Source organism: Pseudophryne corroboree, chromosome 8 (assembly GCF_028390025.1).
Source record: "Pseudophryne corroboree isolate aPseCor3 chromosome 8, aPseCor3.hap2, whole genome shotgun sequence".
Taxonomy (NCBI): domain Eukaryota; kingdom Metazoa; phylum Chordata; class Amphibia; order Anura; family Myobatrachidae; genus Pseudophryne; species Pseudophryne corroboree.
This window is the reverse complement of record NC_086451.1, coordinates 314618380-314640122: the sequence shown is the minus strand read 5'-3', so window position 1 is coordinate 314640122 and position 21743 is coordinate 314618380. Positions and strand designations below refer to the sequence as shown.

General features: G+C 43.2%; 1 protein-coding gene and 1 long non-coding RNA gene across 7 annotated transcripts in view; both read left to right on the top strand.

Moving 5' to 3' along the window:
• The window catches only part of AFF2 (ALF transcription elongation factor 2), a 741379-nt gene that overhangs the window by 566228 nt on the left and 153408 nt on the right, over nt 1-21743 (top strand). The window lies entirely within an intron of this gene.
• Nucleotides 17435-19469, top strand: LOC134949055 (uncharacterized). The gene is made up of 3 exons (XR_010183091.1): nt 17435-17514; nt 19059-19208; nt 19318-19469. It is a non-coding gene; the product is annotated as an uncharacterized LOC134949055 (long non-coding RNA).

The following is a 21743-nucleotide window of genomic DNA, read 5'->3' as shown; positions in this document are numbered from 1 at the left end:
TTGTATTTTATTTTTATAATAAAGACATTCTATAAATAATCTTTGCCCAAGCTCTGTGAGCATGTACAGTAATTGCGTTGCTCATAGGTCATGGGTATAACTGGGAATTTACTTAATATTCTCTAAAAGCTATGACTAACAGGACAGATAATAGAGTATTTCAAACAATATGTCTTGTGTGGGTGTTAAAGCTCTCATTATAAGTGATTAAACTGTAGAAATAATTATTGCCGTATATTACTTAGATACAATGTTAATTTCTCAAGCAGTGTCATTCAAGATACTTAACAATTCCAAGCATATCAACTACATTTCCAGAGGGTCTGGAGAGTGACAAGTGTGAGAATGAATCTTTCAGTAATAGGTGCCAGCTCTGTGGGTGTTTAACCTCCACTGTATTTATGCTGGCACTGCCACTAACTGTTTCCGTGCATTACATTTTTCAGCCATATGGGGTAAGGGCCCTCATTCCGAGTTGTTCGCTCGCAAGCTGCTTTTAGCAGCATTGCAAATGCTAGGCCGCCGCCCTCTGGGACTGTATCTTAGCTTAGCAGAATTGCTAACGAAAGGTTAGCAGTTCTGCTATTAAATATTTCCCTGCAGTTTCTGAGTAGCTCCAGACCTACTCCTAGATTGCGATCACTGCAGACTGTTTGGTTCCTGGTTTGACATCACAAACACGCCCTGCGTTCGGCCAGCCACTCCCCCGTTTCCCCAGCCACTCCTGCGTTTTCGTCTGGCACGCCTGCATTTTTTAGCACACTCCCGGAAAATGCTCAGTTAACACCTAGAAACACCCACTTCCTGTCAATCACTCAATGATCAGCAGAGCGACTGAAAAGCGTCGCTCGACCCTGTGTAAAATTGCATAGTTTTGTGTGAAAGTACTTAGCACATGCGCCCTGTGGCCCATACGCATGCGCAGAAATGCTGGTTTTTAGCCTGATCGCAATTCTGCTAAAAGCGGCAGTGAGCGAACAACTCGGAATGACCACCAATGTGAGGAACCCCAATCATTATATTTAAGTTTTCTCCTTTGCTGTCACTGACATTGGACTCATTTAGGATGCTGTACATAATACCTACAAATGAATTCATTATTTTATACAAGGTATATACCAATGTGTACTAGTCAACCATTGCTCAAAATCATGGGGAAAAACAGTGCGCATCCCCCACTCAATGTTTTTCTATGGGAAAAATATCACGACTTTGATGCATTATTCCCCAGCAACCTGACCACTTCTCAAAATTCTGTGACCTTATTGCACATCTACATCACACACCCTATTGAATAACACCTAAACCATCAAAATCAGTGTTGTCTTTCTAGAGTAGTTGCTCTCACAACAAAATAGCTTAGCTGATTAAATATATTATAGTTAGAGATGTGCGGCGGTCGCTTTTCGTGTTTTTTGTTTTTGATCTGGATCCCTGCTTGTATTTTCGATCTGGATTGGTTTTGCCAAACCACCCTTTCGGGTTTTGGTTCTGGATCTGGATGATTTTTAAAAAAAACATAAAAACAGCTAAAAAATCACAAAATTTGGGGGTAATTTTGATCCTACAGTATTATTAACCTCAATACCATTAATTTACACTCATTTCCAGTCTATTCTGAACACCTCACAATATTGTTTTTAGGCCTAAAAGTTGCACTGAGGTCGCTGGATGACTAAGCTTAGCGACACAAGTGTGCGGCACAAATACCTGACCCATCTAGGAGTAGCACTGCAATGGCAGATAGGATGGTACTTTTCAAAAACTAGGCCACAAACAGCACATCATGCAAAGAAGTAAGAGTTGCAATGAGGTAGCTGTATGACTAAGGTAAGCGACACAAGTGTGCGCCACAAACACCAGGCCCATCTAGGAGTGCCACTGCAGTGTCAGACAGGATGGCACTTAATAAAACTAGTCCCCAAACAGCACATCATGCAAAGAAGTAAAAGAGGTGTAATGAGGTAGCTTTATGACTAAGCTAAGCGACACAAGTGTGCGGCACAAACACCTGGCCCATCTAGGAGTGGCACTACAGTGGCAGACAGGATGGCACTTTTCAAAAACTAGGCCCCAAACAGCCATCATGCAAAGAAGTAAAAGAGGTGCAATGAGGTAGCTGTTTGACTAAGCTAAGCGACACAAGTGTGCGGCACAAACACCTCGCCAATCTAGGGTTGGCACTGCAGTCCCACTGCACTTATGGCGGATACCGGACGCACCTCTAACACCAACATAACTGTTAAGGCCTCAGTTATCTGCTTTGCAACAGGATGACGGCTGTCATAGTTCATCTTCCTCACAAAGGACTGTTGGACAAGCATTTGCTTAGTTGAAGTAGTACAAGTGGTTTTCCGATTTCCCCCCTGGGATGACAATCGACTCCCAGCAGCAACAACAGCAGCGGCGGCAGCAGCAGTAGGAGGAAGTGGTTCTTGATTTTTCACTATTTTATCCTCCAAATTTTTGTTCTCCATCATTTTTCTGGAGTTATATAACAAAATGCAGCACAGGAGAGCGTACCTCTACACTACACTGGGCAATCCATGTAAAAATTATTTGGATTAAATATTAATAACCCCTTTATTTGGAGTAAATAATATACAGCACAGGACAGCACCACTGTACCACTGGACTGGAATTATACGGCAGTACCACTGGACATATATGGCAGTATCACTGCACTGGACTTATACGGCAGGACCACTGGACTGGATTTATACGGCAGTATCACTGGACATATACAGCAGTATCACTGGACTTATACAGCAGTACCACTGGACTTATACAGCAGTACCACTGGACTTATACAGCAGCACAGGGACACCACCACTGGACTGATGCAGGACAACACAGCACCACGGCAATGGACTGGACATATACAGCAGCACTGGACATATGGCAGCAGAGGACACCACCACTGTGAATGGACTGATGCAGCACAAGACACAACCACTGGACTGATGCAGCACAACACAGCACCTCTGGACTGGACTTATACAGCAGCACTGGACATATGGCAGCAGAGGACACCACCACTGTGACTGGACTGATGCAGTACAAGACACCACCACTGGACTAATGCAACACAACAAAGCACTGGAATGACACAATTAAGACAGAGCAGGTCGACACACCACTTTCACAGACATACAGACACTGACAGACACTGAGGAGAGAGACACGTCCTCTCCCTACACTCTCCAGGACCAGAGTGAAAATGGCGGCGACGCGCGGCTCCTTAAATGGAATCCAAAACCTGCGTGAATCCGACAGCAGGATGATGATGTTTTGCCTCGTTCTGATTTCCGATTTAGGCAGGAAAACCCGAGCCGGACTCAGATCTTGGTGATGCTTTGTAGGGTTCGGTTCTCAGAGAACTAAACCCGCTCATCTCTAATTATAGTTGCTGTGAAGATGTATAGTCAATGATTATGGGATGGCATACCTCACTATATCATTGCACAGAGTGTTTTTCACTGAGCTGGATTAAGATTTGGGGTCCTACAGGGCACATAATTTGTGGATGCACCTGCAACATTTGCACCTTACTCTTATAAGATCCCTTTGTTCACATGTAGCCAATTCTCTCTTACATAGACTGAGTATTTTCTTTTCAGATTATCACATAAAGGGGGATATTTATTGAAGCTTGGAGAGCAATAAAGTGGAGAGAGAGAAAGAACTAACCAATCAACTCCAAATTGCCATTTCATAGGCTGTGTTTCAAAAATGACAGGAGTTGATTGGTTGGTCCATTATCTCTCTCCAAGTTTTGATACAGCTCTCCAAAAAATACGTTTTCCTGAGGCTTATGTATGTGGCTTCCCATCAGTCCATATGGTCTCATACCCCACAGGATGTGCATGCTGTAGAAAGCACTATACTCTCTCCTTATGGCTTCTCATTGTCCACGAAGTCACCCCTCAAACCTCTGTTATGTAGCCAACTAAAGTTTCAGTTTGGTAGCACGGGGGCAGTTAATTAGTGAGGGAACCAGACCTAGCTTCCATGTTACCCCACATATATTCCAACACTGGTTTAGAAAATAAATGTGATTACCAAAACTAGAAATCCTGTACATGTTGTGAATTGCATTGAGTGCCAATGGTGAAAAAAAGCCTTATAAGTCTCTGACTATGAACACTGTTATATGCTGAACATCATGCAATGATTTGATTATGTTAAAATAGGAATTGATCTATGGTCATGAGGGCAAGCACCTCAGCACTGATCTCATAGTGGGCAAAGTGAACTACAGTACACTCATGTCTTGCACAGTAACAAGCTTACATGCTAGCCTGACTGTGCTGCGCTGATCAATGTAATTCATGAAATACAGCAACACAAATTTCCCATAACCAATGGTGGATTTCCCACTAGGAGTGACAATTACTGGGGGTATGGCACAGCATGCTTACTTGCATAAGAGCCGGTCCATTGGGCTCATATACTGTGTATAAATCTGGCTCTGGTATTATCCAGTGCCTCCTCAGCCATTTACCTCAATGCACATCACTGATAAGAGCCCTATTAGGCCGATTGCCACATGAGGCCAGGTGATTCTTTTTTTGTCTCTATCATTTTTTTTTATTCTGTAACTGGTGAGGGGGCAATGGTCAGTAAACTAGTGGTGGAGGGAGGGTGAGGTTGATGCTGCTTTCGCAGTCGGGAGTCCCCAACATGAAGGGGGCAGTGACATGATGTGGGGTGACCAATAATGTTGTTCCCTAGGGGCGGCCTGACCCTTAATTTGCCCATAAGTTCATAGTTTCATCCATGTCAATAATTATAGTTTTTCCCAGATACACTTGGCTTTTACCTTTATCAATGCTAGCAGAGCTGGCAGACACAATCAACATCTATTCACAAAGGGGTGAGCTGTTGTTGGTGGTTTTGAATGGGAGACAGTTACGTTCTGATATGCTATTTAACACTCCCTGGGACATATACTGATCTGTCATAACATTAAAGCCACCTGGTTAATATTGTGTAGTTCCCCATTGTGACACTAAAATAGCTGTAACTTGTTGAGGCATGGACTCCACAAGGCCACTGAAGGTGTGCTGTGGTATTTAATACCACAACGTTAGCACAGATACATTAAATCCTGTTAGTTGCAAGGTGAATTCTCCATGGCTCAGTCTTGTTTTTCAAGTATATCCCACAAATGCTTAATTGGATTGAGATCTAGGGAGTTTGCAGGCTAAGTCAACACCTTGAACTCCTTGTCATGCTCCTCAAACCATTCATGAACAATTTTTGTACTGTGGCAGGGTGCATTATACTGCTGAAAGAGGCCACTGCTATCATGAAATATTATAGCTATGAAGGGGTGTACTTGGTATTCAACACTGTTTAGGTAGGTTGTGTGTGTCAAAGCAACATCCACATGAATGCCAGGACCCAAGGTTTACCAGTAGAACATTGCCCAGAGCACTACACTGCTTCTGCCAACTCTTTATTCCTATAGTGCATCCTGGTGCCATCTCTTCTGCAGGTAAACGATACACATACACCCAGCTGTCCCCATGATGTAAAAGAAAACTTTATTCAACAGATCAGGCCACCTTATTCCATTGCTGCATGGTCCAGTTCTGATGCTCTCATGCTCATGTAGGTGCTTTGGCAGTGGTCAGAGGTCAGCATGGGCACTCTGACTGGTCCTAGGCTACGGAGCAAATTGCTATATGTGTGTGTTCTGACAACTTTCTATCAAAGCAGCATTCATTTTTCAGCAATTTGTGCTAAAGTACAGTATCCTTTCTATAGGATTGATCCAGACAGGCTAGCCTTTGCTCCCCATGCACATCAATGAGCCTTGAGCGACTATGATCCTGTTACCTGTTCACTGATTGTCCTTCCTTGGACCTGCTGTTTGGAGATACTCTGACCCGGTTTTCTAGCCATCACAATTTGGCTCTTGTCAATGTTGCTCACAACTTCAAGAACTGACTGTTCAATTGCTGTCTAATATAACTCACCACATGACAGGTGCCACTGTAACTGTCAATAATCAATGTTATTCACTTCACCTGTCAGTAGTTCTAATATTATGCAATCATACATTAAGAGAAAAGTCCAGAAGTGGAGCATTTTGTCCCTCCTGGAGAGGGTCATGTTGGGAGGGATGTAGTATGGTTTGCCGGCGGTCGGGGTCCCAGCGACCAGCATACCGACGCCGGAATCCCGACTGTCGGCATACCAACAGCTGGGCGAGCGCAAATGAGCCCCTTGCAGGCTCGCTGCGCATGCCACGCTGCGGGCATGGTGGCGTGCTAAGCTTCACGCTATCTATTCTCCCTCCAGGGGGGTCGTGGACCCCCAAGAGGGAAAAAGATGTCGGTATGCCGGCAGTCAGATTCCAGCGCCGGTATGGTGGTCGCCGGGAGCCCGGCCGCCGGCAACCTGAAGACCACCCGTTGGGAGGTATGCAATTAGAGTGTCTCCCAGACATACCGACAGAGTAGGCAACTACACTGTTAAATGAAAATGCAATTCTACACTGTTCAGAGAAAATGCAATTCACTCAACAAGTAGCAAAATAAATATGTAACATAACTACATGCTAACTATGTGTGTTTTTAAAACCAAATGTATTTCTGTGTGGCATTATAACTATAAGCAGCCCAGACACTAGTCTTTCGTGCAGACAAAATTTATTTAATCTTATTTCAGGAAGGTCATAACTATGATTAAGTTTTCCTTGAACACTCTATACATTTGTCACCATCATCTATATTTCCATCTGGATTTCATTTCAAATGATAAAGAGGTTTCCCACTGTGCTTAGAGAAAAAAACCCACTTGTGATAATTCAAGTGAAACACCATTATTCACTTGTCTCAAACATTTCTCCGTTTCATTTCAGTTTAAAAAGAGGACAAAGAGAGATGAAACACTTTGGTATCAGCCCTGATGAGCATTTTTAAAGTCAATTTACTTGGCACCTTGCAAAGTGCACCAGTATTTAACAAGCAGTGTTGAGCTTCTGAGAACACGCTGCAGTTGGTTCCCAATAGGTGTCAGTGAAGTGATTAGATATATTGAGTCTTCTTGTCATTCACAGAAGAAATAAGATCCTCCGCTGCAAATGTAATCTTTTTTTATATCACAATTTTCAATAAGGAATTCCATCACATCTAACAGCATCTTCATAATGAAAATGCATTTACTATCAGGTCTCTTCCTTGCCTTATTATGCACTAGTCATTAAATCTCTGTTCATTTAGCAGGTAGTAAGGAGATAAACCCAAAGCAATTGATTTTTTTCAGGTAACAAATAGAGTTAGCTGTAAGTACAGTAAAAAGATGCTGTGTTATTCTATTTTCCATTGGAACTCTTATTCCCATAAATCCTCAGTGATATCCTTAAAAAAAAAATCAAATATATTGTGCCTAGAACATTGTTGGAGGCAGAATTTCTCTATCTCCCCCCTGGAACTTGTGGGACAGGCTTCAAGAAAAAGAGTCTGAAGTTACGGTCCTCACTTCAGCCTGTCCCGTCTTATATTAAACTGAAACTGAGGATAATATTTAGTAGTAGCTTTCATTCCCCCTATCTCGTAGTACAGCAAAATTCGCAAGCTGAGAATTCTGTAGGTTAGCACCATCTTCCCACCTTTAGAATTTGATTGGATTGATCTCCCTGGAAGATAATCTAGGAGTATTTAGGGGGTTATTCAGACCTGGCCGCAATAGCAAGCCGCACCGCAGTTTGTCATTGGTGGCAAACTGCGCATGGACAGCGGCCGCACAGCGCTTGTGCAGCCTTACATACACCGATGGATGCAACCGCAATATGATTTATAGATGAGGCCATTGCTGGGGCAGAGTTTTGGCGTTGTGGGAACGGTGTTGGGAAAACGGGGACAGGTCAGGACCGTTTTTGGGGTGGCTGTGTGACATCACACGCAGCCATTCAAAAAAAAAAAATGGCCACAGACAGCCTCGGCTGCGCTGCCAGGGGTCAACCTTAGATCCGATGCATTTGCAATTAGATTGCGGACATATCAGGAGGCGGCCCCACACATGCTGGACGGTCTTGCCCTGTGCTGGGCGGCCCTCAGCATGTGCAGAGATGAACACAGATCTGGATGGGTATGCAGTCATCTGCGTCCATTTCTGAATAACCCCTATAGTGGTATATTTATTAATATTTGTGATATACCCATGAAAATTAACATTGCATAGTGTCGCATATTGCAGTCACTTCTAATGTGTTTTTTCATAAACAAAATATCAATCAGGGGCGAAATACCCTGTTTAAATATGCCGCCTTAATGCTGCTGCGGAAGGGCTTAGATACAATATTCATGCACTGGCGAGCATTTGTATAAGCAGTCAGGGGCATATTTATCATAAAATTCATTTTGAATGCATATTTGATAAATATTTTTTGCGTAAATTTGCAAAGTGAAAATGTATATTTTCACGCAAATTTATTAACTTACTCCTGCCAGGCTCTGGGCTTGGGTCCTCAGCAGCCAATGTGCATGGAGATGGTGTTATCCTATTGGGGCGATGCTCTGGAATGCTTTGCTTTCTACATTTTGGTAAATCCAGCAGTTTTGCAGCCCCATAGGAACCTATTGGGCTGCAGCTGCCGTCAGAGGCATTGGGGGTCATTCCGAGTTGATCGCTCGCTAGCTGTTTTTAGCAGCCATGCAAATGCATAGTCACCGCCCACAGGGGAGTGTATTTTCTCTTTGCAGAAGTGCGAACGCTTGTGCAGCAGAGCACATGCAAAATCATTTTGTGCAAAACAAGACCAGCCCTGTAGTTACTCTTCGTGTGCGTTGATTCTAACGATGGAGGGACGGCTTTTGATGTCACACACCCGCCCAGCGAACGCCCAGCCACGCCTGCTGGATTTTTTCTGCCACGCCTGCGTTTTTCTAAGCACTCCCCGAAAATGGTGAGTCGACACCCAGAAATGCCCACTTCATGTCTATCTCCTTGCGATCGGCTGTGCGTCTGGAATCGTCACTAGAACCAGTGCAAAACCACAAAGAACTTTGTACCCGTACAATGCGCGTGCGCATTGCGGTGCATATGCATGCGCAGATTAGCCTTTTTTTTCACTGATCGCTATGCAGCGAACAACGGCAGCTAGCGATCAACTCAGAATGACCCCCATTGTGGCAGATATCAGAGATATTTGCTGCGGTCCCTCCAAAGAACATTCACATAGTCCTTAATATTTGCAGGTATTCACAAAAAGTTCTGTTTTGAGAGTATATCTGGTAAATTATTTGATAAATTGGCCCCTTAATCTGGAGTAGGTGCTCCTAACCTCTCTGAATTTGCAGGTCCTCCTTAGCTGGGTATAAGCAATGGCAACTCAAGATAGTGTTACCTATCATTAGAAAGCCTAGCTTTCTGTTGCTTGATTAATGGGCCCTGATTCATGTCACAATGGTTTTGTGGTGCATGTGCTGAACTGTACTGTGCATGAATAGTAGGGTCTGTGAATGCGGATGCATTATGGCATCAGATTGTCAGTGATTGACAGTCTGATGCCGTTTGGGGAGAGAGGGGGTGGCGTCAGCCTCCGCTTTAATCGTTGCAGTTGCAGGGGAAGGAAGGGGCCAGGTTCTCCATCAGAGGATGGAGATTTCCTGGCCTCTTGCTTGGACTGGCAGCGGTCACGCAGCCAGTCGATGGTGTTGCAGTTGATCCAATGCTGTGTCCTAGAATGCAGCATAGATCAGTAATGCATGCAGTTAGGCATAAAGCCTCCTGCATGACATACGTATAAGTGCTACTGCTGCTGCTTCCATGTAAGCAGCAGTGATAGCAAATCCGTCCACATCTGAATCAGGCCCATAGAGCAGACACTACAGTACAATTAGCAGGACATTAAACTGTGAAAATAAAGATCCCGTAAGAGAAATCAGTAATTTCTCTGTTATTTTCCTCCTCTCATAGCGGTAACCACTTTCTCTAGTAAAAAAAGGATGAGAACAGAGTTTTTACTGCTTCATAAATAGAGTGTGTTCAGTATGATTTCCCAGTTGTCGGGATGCCTGCAGTCACATGACCAACACTTCATCCCAGCCTTCAATATCCCGACATCGGAGGGGTTAAGTAGTTTTACCCCATCCTCTACCCTAACCCTCTGGGGGTGTCGGCTAGGGCTAACCCACCCCTCTAGTGCCTCTCTAGAGGTGGTCACTGGGCGGGAGGGGGCGTGCCGGCGGCATTTGGCCACCATTTAGGGGCACGGTCTGGGCAACGCAGGCATCCCCGGACCATTGAGGGGGGACGGCCCGTGGCGGATGCATGACGTGACACGCAGCCGCTGCGACCCAGGCAGTGAGGAGTAGCTCCCTGCCAGCGTGCAGGAGCTGCGCTGGCTGGGAGATTCTCCTACAGTACAGAAGCATCGCTGCTGTGCGATGCTTTTGTACCTGTGCTGCAGGGTAGGGCCTGACATCCTGGGCGGACCAGCCCTGTGCTGGGCATTTCCCCACATGTCAGGGAAGCTGATCATAGATGTGCTAAATTTAGCACATCTACAATCAGGTCTTAATCACCCCCTAAGTTTTAAAGATATCCGTGGTTGGACACAGTTGATTAGTAACTCAGTCAATTTGATTTAATTACTGTAAGTCACCTGTGTTCAAGCATGGATATCCTTTAAACCTGGACTGCTAGGGTATTTTGAGAACCAAGTTCGGGAACCTCTGGTTTGGGTTTAGGCACTAAGGGGAGGGTTATGTTTATGCTACGAGGGGGGAGGTGTGTGGTTAGGGTTGGGCTGAGGGAGAGGACGATTTGGGTTAGGCTGCTGGAGGGGTTGGTTAGGGGTAGGCCTAGAATACTCTCAGGGATCCATGGGCATACTGACCATCAAGGTCTCAATCATCTGTATTTTGATACCATCACTTAGCAGTATGGACTATGATCTGTACCAAAGCTTTTCAGAGTTTGATCCCACTGGTGTAGGCTATCCTCAGATGGTGTAAATTGCTTTATGCCTATGGATTCTCCATCCGGCTGCCAAATCTGACACTGTGCGCATGCCACGGCCATAACTACAGCCCCAGCAGCCACTGCGGGGGCTTGGAAGCCCTAGGCTTGGTGGGGGGGGGGGGGGGGGGGGCACCTGCTCATGTCCTTCCAAAAATGGACTCCGCTTTGGATGAGACATATGCTAGAGGTCATTCTTGACCTCTAGCATTTGACTCCCCTATTTCAGCACAGCGTTACCTGTAATTGCCGGAAGTGCTCAGCGCTGGCCATGGTGCCAGCCACTACCCGGTGCCAACATGTTACACACCTGGCAATGAGCATTATACCCCTGCCCTCAAATATGACAGCTCCCAGAGCATGAAACCCCTGGCAATGAGCATGACACCCAGAGCATGAAACCCATGGCAATGAGCATTGCACCACTGGCAATGAGCATGACACACAGGGCATGAAACCCCTGGCAATATACATGGAACCCAGTGCATGAAAATCCTGGCAATGAGCATGTAACTCAGATCAAGAAACCCATGACAACATGCAGGTAATTTAAAAGTAATTAGAAGCCTTATTGTTTGGCATAATGCGTCACAGGCATTGCAGTGTGTGCATAATGTGCCAGAGACATTGTGGTGTGTGGCATAACGTGTCAGGGGCAGTGTTCCAGTGTTTAGGAGTAAATGGTCGATTGTCATTTGTTCTCATCCATTACCAGATTTTCACTTCATACCAGTCAGATCTGGCAGATGTCTGCAGGATAATTGTATAGTGTATGTCCAGTTTTATTAGTTTTTCATTCACTTAACCTGATCTGAATGAAATAGTTCTAGTTCAAAATTATTTTAACATTGGTTGCATAGTTTTAATCCAGGTAATTGCAGGAAATGTTGTAGGAAACACTGAAGCAGAAAACTGTGTCCTGAGTGAATTGGGCTATGTTGGAAAGTACAAGAAATGATCTCTATCTAAAATAATTTGTTCCCTGTACCTGTTTCTAAAGTACAGACTGACAACAGAGCCTTATATAATAAAGTGTTCATAACCTACAGTATGTAACATAAAGTGGGTTTATAGTAACTAGGTAAGTTATTAACTTGTTACAATATTAACTGGAAAGGAAAAAACTAATGTGATCTATATTAAATTGTAAATAAACCTAGTTCAAAATGTATGTGTGGTTAATAGTCAAACAACGTAATTGTATAGCATGTGTCTACTTTGTTTAAAACAAGTGTGTGTCAGATTAGACATAATTATACAAAAAAATCTCTGATTGCAATCAAGCCAGGAATGCATTAGTTTGCATTTAAATAGCATTCATCATGTCCAGCAATATAACATTTGGCATTAATGCAAGTGGCTGCAACAGAGGGATGTGACTATTTTCGAACTGTTATGTACCCTCTTGTGTGCTTCATTGTGTTACATTCTTATTTTTGGAATGTTGTTATGTAACCAGTTACGTGGAGCCTTCTGCACATCACAATATGACAACATACCTGAACCACTGCAGATAGATGGACGTACAGCTTTAAACTTCATTATACAGTATATATAAGGCAGTGACCACTTCTGTTTCTATTACAACAAGCCACTGGCACATCCAATCACAAGTTCATCACTGAGGGAACAATCTGTCTGTCAGTTCTATTACTAAAACCATCTGGCTTGGCACAGGTCACTTTTATTGAAGGATCAATATTAATTGAAAACTATACAAGCTCAGTTTTGCTGTATTTAAAATTATCCATGCTTCTTACCAGCGGCGGCTGCTGCCCCTGGGCTGCAGTGCCATCCAAAGTGTGCAGGGAGCTACCCAGAACATATGAACATACACGTGGACACTGGCATAACTACAGCCAGCGCAGCCACTGCCGAGGCTTGGAGGCGCCAGGCTTGGGGGGTGCTGCTGCTGTTTAAGCAGCTAATTCCCATGTGGACTAGCCGTCCACATGTAAATCTGATAAATATCCCTCCTAAAATGGCCACCGCCTTGGAAGAGACAGATGGTAGAGGTCATACTTGGCCTCTAGTGTCTGAAAGGGAGCCGGAAAGTGCCGAAAGAGGTTACTGCTGGGGCCAACGAACATTACACCCCTGGCAACGAGCATTACAGCCATGGCAACGAGCGTGACACCCAGAGCTTGAAAACCCCTGGCAACGAGCATGATACCCTGTGCATGAATTTCCTGACAATGAGCATGACACCCACAGCATGAAACCCCCTTTTTGGTTTGGGGGAGCAAAATGTATAATTACGCCACTGCATGTGAATTAATATGTAACATATGTACTAGATTCCTTAGCCAGGGATCGGTAGCCACCACACGCATGGAAGACAGGCACATACTGCCGAGCCTGTCTATCATCAATAAGCCTGGTCCCAGACTCTCATTGGCAGGTTTCACAGGAGTCTCTGGGTGGGCTTATTGATGATAGGCTAGGCAATGTGTACCTGTCTTCCATGCCTTTCTCCCTGTCTTAATTGACATGTCAACTGTACAATGTTTTGAGTTGTGTATTATTTCTCCAAACATGAGTATTAAGAGTTTTAAAAGATAATTCTACTATATTCATTTATTTTTTCTAAAATATTCCATACCCTTTGCCTTAGTAGCATATTCTTCCCACACCACCACGGAGACACTATTCCAATGCTTCATGGGCACATCTGATTAAATCTTACCTCCATAAAATATGCAGAGCTTGTTGCAAGAGAGAGTGGTGGAACTGTCGTGAGTGCAAATTTGTGGCTGATAGCCTCCAGGGTACAATGCCAGGTCCTCACCTTTAAGGCTCCTGCAACCCCCTCCTCCAGCCTCCTGAAGCCCTTCTCAAGAACCTTTACTATGAAAAGAGCAGATATGTGTCTTCTTCTAAGTGGTGGCACATGCTCAGTGGGTACTGGATGTGCATGCTTAGTAGTGGCCCCATGCCTGTGCCTTTCAGACATGAATGACTGGGCTGGGAGGTGGTAGTGGTGGTGGTGGTGGGGGTGCTGGGGACTACAGCAAATCGTCGAGGAACTACCCTTTTGACATGGGTTATGCAGTATTGGGCCCCTGATCTCTAAACATTTGACACTGGAGATACACAGAGACCAGCATGAAAACAAGTTCTCTCTACAATATCAATTACATACTGCCCAGAACATATTTGTTAAGTTCATGATTTGTTTTTGCTTCAGGGGAAAAACACAAACCTCAATTTACTCAGTGTGCACCTGCCTGTGTAGTTGTAATTTAGAGATTCATTTGTTGTGCTAAAACATATTTTCATGAAACGACAAACACTGTGGATACTTTTTTTTTTGGGTGGCTGGGGGTGGATGTTTGAATTACGTTGGATTCTTTTCTTTGCTATATCTTCTATGCAGCGAAAAGTTTTTCAATTATGTTTTCATTATATGTTGTAATGCAAGCGCCTATGGATTCCTTTGTGTTCATTCGAGCAAAAAATTAGAATTTTTATTGCTGCAACTGTAAACATTGCCTTTTTATGAAGGCACATTCTTCAGTAATTGAAATATGCTTCAGATTTTAGCATGTTGCTTGGTTTACTCATTGTTTACTCTTTTGATTTTCCATGTGAATCTATTAATATTATATTTCAATCAAAGCCAGTTGTTGAATAATTCTTGAAGCATTGGGGCGAGAAAGTTAAACTAGGGAAATTTGTAGACTAAGGTGTTAAGGGCCTCATTTATAGTTAAATCTATCCCATTTTGCGCCTTGTCAAAACCATACACTGCAGGAGGGTAAAAGTTAAATTGTGCAAGCTGTTTTAGAGTTGGGAGAGTCCTAGGTCAACTCTATTGAAAATAAATCTGACCATTGTATGTACCGTAAGTAAAAGCAAGCAGAATTTTCACTGGTTGCATCGAAAAATATTGCATTTGCACCTTTTGCATTGATCTATAGATTTAAGTTTTTTGGTGGAATGGTGCGCACACAAAGAGAATTGTGCTGCAGACTATTTGAACACCAAATTATGCACAAACACCAGTGCTGGATTTGATAAATTGGGTAGAAAAAGGGGTGTCTTATAGTGAGCGCTAGTCTCTTTAAAGTATATTTACAATCCAATTAGACAAGTCTGATTTGTATCAAAACAAAACAACATTTTATTGGGACAGACTCCCTTGAATATAAAGTGACACAGTGCACATATTCATGACATAAAAACATGAAAACATAATAAAAATTATTGTACAGACCCCTTTAGTAAACATTAGCATGTAAACATTTGGAAGCAGTCTTTTAGTGCTTATAAAAGAGAAAGAATGGAACTTCTGGCTCATACCATTTGAGGTATGTGGTGTGTGCCTTGATGTTAAAAAGCAGGTTCCCAATGGACAGCCCAGCAACACACCACACACTTAGCCCGAATAAGGATGGATCCAGCAGGTACACAGGTAGAAGTCCTGGTTGCTAGAGTCCCGATATCACCATCAGCACTGGACAGCGTTAAATGCCGTATATTGATACAACAATTCTTCAATTGAGACCCAGATAGGTGTTGATCAGTAATAAATAAATTCTGTGGACCAAAGTTGGTTGAAATTTAACATCAACACTCCTATATTGCGTAATAAGTACTGAAATGCCCACCAGGCTGTTCAGTCTACACCATTTGGTATGATGTCCCTTCGGCAAGTTACTGTATATAAGTTTGACAAACATGAACAAGGTTGGACACTTGTAATGAACCTCTGTTGTGTATCATACGCTTATAAACTAAAGATCTAGCTTGGCAACAATATAACAAATCAAATTCAGATACACAGGGGTATATTTACTAAGCTCCCGATTTTGACCGTGATGGCGTTTTTTGTTCTAAGTGGCATCTCGGTCATTTACTAAACAGTAATCACGGCAGTGATGAGGCCATTCGTATTTTTTTTCTTGTCCAAGTGAAAAATTACGAATGAATACACCATCGGTCAAATTACGCCTGTTTAGATGTGAATCTCGGTCATTTACTAACCATTCGTAATTGTATTTGCTGCCGCGAAAATGGTTTCGCGGCCGCGAAAAATTACTATTCGCATTTTTTTCCTAAAAAAAAACGCGCCAGCCTTTGAAAACCGCGTTTACATGTGAAATGAATTATCCATTACTCACACCTGTTTTTTTGGCCCTATAAAAGTGTTTCAGGCACATTCTGAACTTCTCTCACTCTGAAATGGCGGCTGTGGTGTGTGGCAATGGATTTTTGTTGGCTGTGGGATACGTTAGACTGCTCCATGAGAATTCCAGGAATCAGGACCAGGTAAGTGAACATGGCCAACAGGTTGTCCAGGTACCGCGGAGGCTGCGCCAGCCTCGATTTTTTAGAGGTCGTTTAAACCTAAATGCATTGTCCGATGATAGGGTCATACAGATGTTCCGCCTAAATAGAAACAACATTTTTCACCTGTATGACCTTGTCAAACTGGGCATAGACCCTGAGACAGCACGCTCTCGCTCTGTCTCAGGCCTACACAAACTCCTGGCTGTGTTACACTTTATGGCTACTGGGAGCTTCCAGGCTGTGGCAGGCGACGTCATTGGGATCTCACAGCCCACCTTTTCAAAATCTTTGATGCAGGTGAGTCTAAAAATACATATGCGGTTATGGCTAAGTGTTGCTTGTGTAAGTTGAAACACCACAGTATTGTAGAGAATACCTAACATGACACTCACCTTAGCTTATTTAATGTCCACTCAGGTTTTGGATGTGTTGGAGCCACACATTAAAGCCTCAATCTGCTTCCCTACTGAGGAGTCGGAGTGGAGTGCTGTCAGGGTAGCTTTCTATGAGCTTGCTGGCATGCCCAATGTGCTGGGGGCCATAGATTGCACACACGTTCAGCTGAGATCACCTAAGGGCCGCCAGTATATATATACTAATAGGCATATGGATCAATCAACTAATGTCCAGGTGGTCTGTGATGCAAACTTAAAAATTATGAGTGTTGTTGCAGGTTACCCTGGTGCCTGCCATGACTCCTTCATCCTCAGTCAGTCATCGCTCTTCGATAAATTTGAGGAGGGACAAATGCCTGATGGCTGGCTGTTGGGTATGTTGAAAATGTTATGTGTGTATGTCTTTTAACCACAGCCTAGATTTTGGAGGAGGTGAGAGAATAATCTAACATATGTCCTAATGTTGACTATATATGTTTTTCAGGTGATGGGGGTTACGGCTGCTACTCTTGGCTCCTTACTCCATTGTCCCTACCTGATTCTCCTGCTGAACACAGTTATAATCATGCACATAAGGCTACGCGGAATGTGATAGAAAGATGTTTTGGGGTGCTGAAGTCACGTTTTCGGTGTCTTGATAAATCTGGTGGCCTTTTGTTGTATAGTCCCTCAAAGGTGACTCGAATTGTGTTCTGCTGCTGTTTTCTCCATAATCTGTGTTTAAGTCAACATCTGGCACATGGTGAGGGAGAAAGCAGTCAGCAAGCAGAGGAGTTAGATACATCTGGTGACAGTGTGAGTACAATTGTAGGGAGGCAGGTACGTCAAGAAGTGATCCTGCGATATTTTACAGGTAAGTTTTATTATGCTGTAATTATCCTTCACTAAACACTTTGCTCTACTTTCTATTGTGTGTTCTGTTACTTACTGTTTGTTGTTTATAGTGGTGTGTCCATTGTGCTTAGTTGATGCTAACAAAACATTTACAGTCATTACCCTTGAAAAACATAACTACATACATACAGACCAGCTTCTTAAATTTTGGAGACGGACACAGGAATGTGTTTTTTTTACAAATTCTTTTATTTATTTGCACAAAAAGTTTTATGTTATTTTTTTCTTTTGTGTGTGCTGGGTGCTGGCTCACTGGCACGTGCTCTTGATGAACGCCGGACAGGGGAGGTTACTGGCGTTTGAACAGGGGTCGTGGTTCCCGAGCTGGAGGTAACTTGCTGAGCACCCATCATAGCAATATTGCTGCTCAGATTATTTAAACTGGCAATCAGCTGAGTGTTTGTAGCAGTGTGGCTGGCTACAATCCTGGATAAGGCCTCATTCACCACTTGATTGTGTTGAATTATCTGAACTAGTGCCTGCTGATGTCGCTGTTGTTCATCTATAATGCGGGATAAATTAGCATTCATTTGGCTGTTTTCTGCCCTAATTTGCTCCATAGAGGTAGCCATTCTCCCTACTTGTACTATTAGTCTGCCCGAGTTGCGACTAATACGCGGTAGATGATGGGGCAGACTGGCAAGGTGTTGTGTATGTTGGGTCAGGGTGGCATTGCTTTGGGCCTGTTGGCTTGTCCAACTTGCCCAAAAATCGTCCGGAATTTGGCTTGGGGGCGGAGCTTGTGGCAGTTGTGGACTGCTGGATGGTTGGGGTATATCCTGCAACTGGATTGGCATGCTTGGATCCACAGCTGTTAATTGCAGTGTGAAGGATGGCTGTTGTTCTGGTCCCTGCTGGTCCTCGGCGGACATCAAGTTGTGCTCTGTATGGGGTAGGCAACATGCAATGTTGTAATTTTTAGAATTTGTCAAGGCTAATGCAACACATTATTACATTCCTAAAACTACATTTTTGCATTAGTAGCTCTTTTTTTTTTGCAACTTAAAAAATTGATAACTTTTTTTGATTAAAAAAACAACTCAGGCGCAAACATTGTCAAATTAGCATATTCCTCAACTAACTAACTTCCCTCAACAACATTACACTGTTAGATTCCCTCCCCTCACCACGATATAGACTACTTACCTGTATAGTCCAGAGGAGCTGAGCAAGTAAGCCATCTACATACTGGACAGGGGCGATGTGTGAACACTGTAATATTTTTTTTTTTTGGGCCCAAAATTTATTTGTCTTCATATTTTTGAAAAATGTGAACGTGTGTGTGCTTAATGTATACTCAAATCTGTTCTTTTCATACAAATAGGTTGTCTAGACCATCCACTAAGACCTTATCTATTTTTAATAAAGCACCTTGAGCAATTGAAGACGTTACATCACATTGCTTGTTGAGGAAAACATGTAAACTCCAAACCAACTAACAACATCTTAAGTGTACAGTGTATATTATTGCTTATGTGTTTAATTTATGTTTTTACTCACCAGATAACTGAGGTGATCTGGCCTCATCACTCTGCGAACTCGCCAATAGTGCCAGTGGTGGCTGGGGTGACACTGCCGATAGTCTTCGCCTGGGTGGGGATGATGGAGGTGCAGAATCAGAGCCAAGACGCCGTGTCTTAGTTGGCCTCCTGGGTAAGTGTCCCAAGCCCTGTGATGGGCGCCTTACAGGAGGTCGGCTTCCAGAAGCAGAACCTAGGTGCAAAATTTAGCCTTATTATTTTGTACTTCTATGTGTTTTCAGAATATGTGACTACAGTGAAGACTTACCTGCAATACCACCATCATCCTGACTGGTCTGAGGCCTGTCTGGCCGGCTGGTCTGTGTGACTGTGGAAAAAGTGACCCCAACATTATTACCATGTTTTTTGGCAAATGAACCAGTGAAAACCATTAATGTACTGTAAGCATCTATTTGGTTTGCTTTCCCAAAAAAAAATAAGCTTAAGAGCTTCTATATTCATGATTTTTATTTGAATATCAAAATGTACTTGATGTGGCACACAATAAAGTTTATACCTAAAAGATTTTGGACTCAGATATTGCAGAGATTCAGTACTTGGCAATTTTAAAAAAATTTAATGTTTTAAAAATTGCCCCGCTTTTAAGTTTTTACTTAAAACAAATACATTTTGAGGTTTTAAAACAAACACACATGTTCAAGCATTATCGCAAAAATTTGCTCCAAAAATTTTAATAAAATAAAAAAACATGTTTTTGTTATTTAAAATAAAAATTAAAAAACAAAAGGAGCAAAAAAACACATTCAAAAAACAAACACACCTTAAGGGAGCATAGGCATGCAATCTGTTTTTTGCCAAAAAAAAAAAACTTAAAACTTTAACAATTACATTAAAGAAATTGAACACACATTTTAAGAACAATAAAACAAAACAAACTTACCATCCTGCGTGGGTCGGTCCGAATCCCGGACATGAGTAGCAGACACCACCTCGCCAGGAATCAATGCCCGCACAGGCTCCTCCCAGTCCCGATAGCTTACACGTAAAGGTGGCCCACCTCCGGTTCTACGTGCAGATTTGGACTCTTTGGCCATCTTGGCCTTGACACGCCGCTTAATATCGTAAAATCGCTTGCGGCACGTGTCCTCTGTCCGCCTCACCACACCCTCACTATTTACAGCAAGTATAACTTGCCCCCACAGGGCAGACTTCCTGCGGGAGGACACCCTGGCAGCATCCTGACCAAACAACTGGCGATGGTGCTTCATCAGCTCACGTACCAACGCCATGTTTTCAGCATAGCTGAACTTTATATTCCTGCCAGTCTTGGTAGTGGTGCGTGGCTACGGAGCCACAACACCATCACTATCACTGGAAAATCCACCAACAGGCACCCCCTCCTCCTCCTCCTCACTAACCTCCTCCCTCTCACTACCCCCCTCCACCTCACTACCAGCCTCCACCTCACTACCAGCCTCCACCTCACTACCAGCCTCCACATCACTACCAGCCTCCACCTCACTACCAGCCTCCACCTCACTAACCTCCGCCACCACACTGACCTCTGAGTCGGACATGACAAACAACATAAAACACTGAAAAATGAAAACACAAAACACACTCCTCCACTACTCCTACTACACACCACACAGCCAACACACGCTCACTCACTCACAAACAATGACAAAAGACTGAAATAATAAAACAAGGACAAAAAAGTTTACAAACTGGGAAAAAACAATACTACAAAGTTCACAAGACTCCTAACACACACAGTACAGCACTCAACAATCACCAAACTCCTCTCCAAATCCACCAAAAACTCCACCAAACTCACCAACTCCAAATACACCTTCCTCTCTCCTCTCCACTAGCTAAACCCACGAGGTGCGGAGTGTTTGGGGCGTTTTTATAGTAACATGCACAGACACTCCTCCTTTACGAATACAACCAATCACGGCCGCGTGACGTAAACGAAACTTAGAAGTCAAAACGCGGCAGCAAATTCCAAATCACTGCCGTAAAAGACTTGTGACGCAGTCGTAAAAAAAACCCCCCAACGCGGCCGCGAAATAGCAAACGCGGCCGCAATCAACAGCAGAAAAGCACGAATGACATCGACATCGGAAGATTGAAAAAATACGAATACGAACGCTTAGTAAATGAGTCGTAATCAATTCAAAAAGTTGCAAGTTTACACTGTCGATGTCAGTCGCGATTGAACTTGAACATGATTCTGAAATATACGAATCTTAGTAAATATACCCCACAGTGTCTCGTTCATCTAAATGCCAGAGAAAATACCATTCAGTCAGAGTAACTGCTAATAAGTACACAGATGCACTGTATCACATTCGTTAAGCACCAGAGGGTAATTAGGGGCAGATCCCCATACTATCAGGGTAACTGCCTGTAAATTACCCACACAATAGCGTATGTGCCCTTCAGTTTTATAAGAAACAATGGGACAGTTAGAAACACATTCACACTCATATATTGTATCTGTATAAGTGACAAAAGGTTGATAGATGTCGTTCTCAGTTGTATAAGAGATGGTGGAACATCACACAGCACAGATCCCTTGATAGCTGTTTAAAAGTCACTACCATAATCTCACAATTAGTCATCAATTATAGGTTAAATATCGGAGCAACAGAAACACAATTTAAATCACTAAATATTGTGAACAATCTCATGTGAACATCCA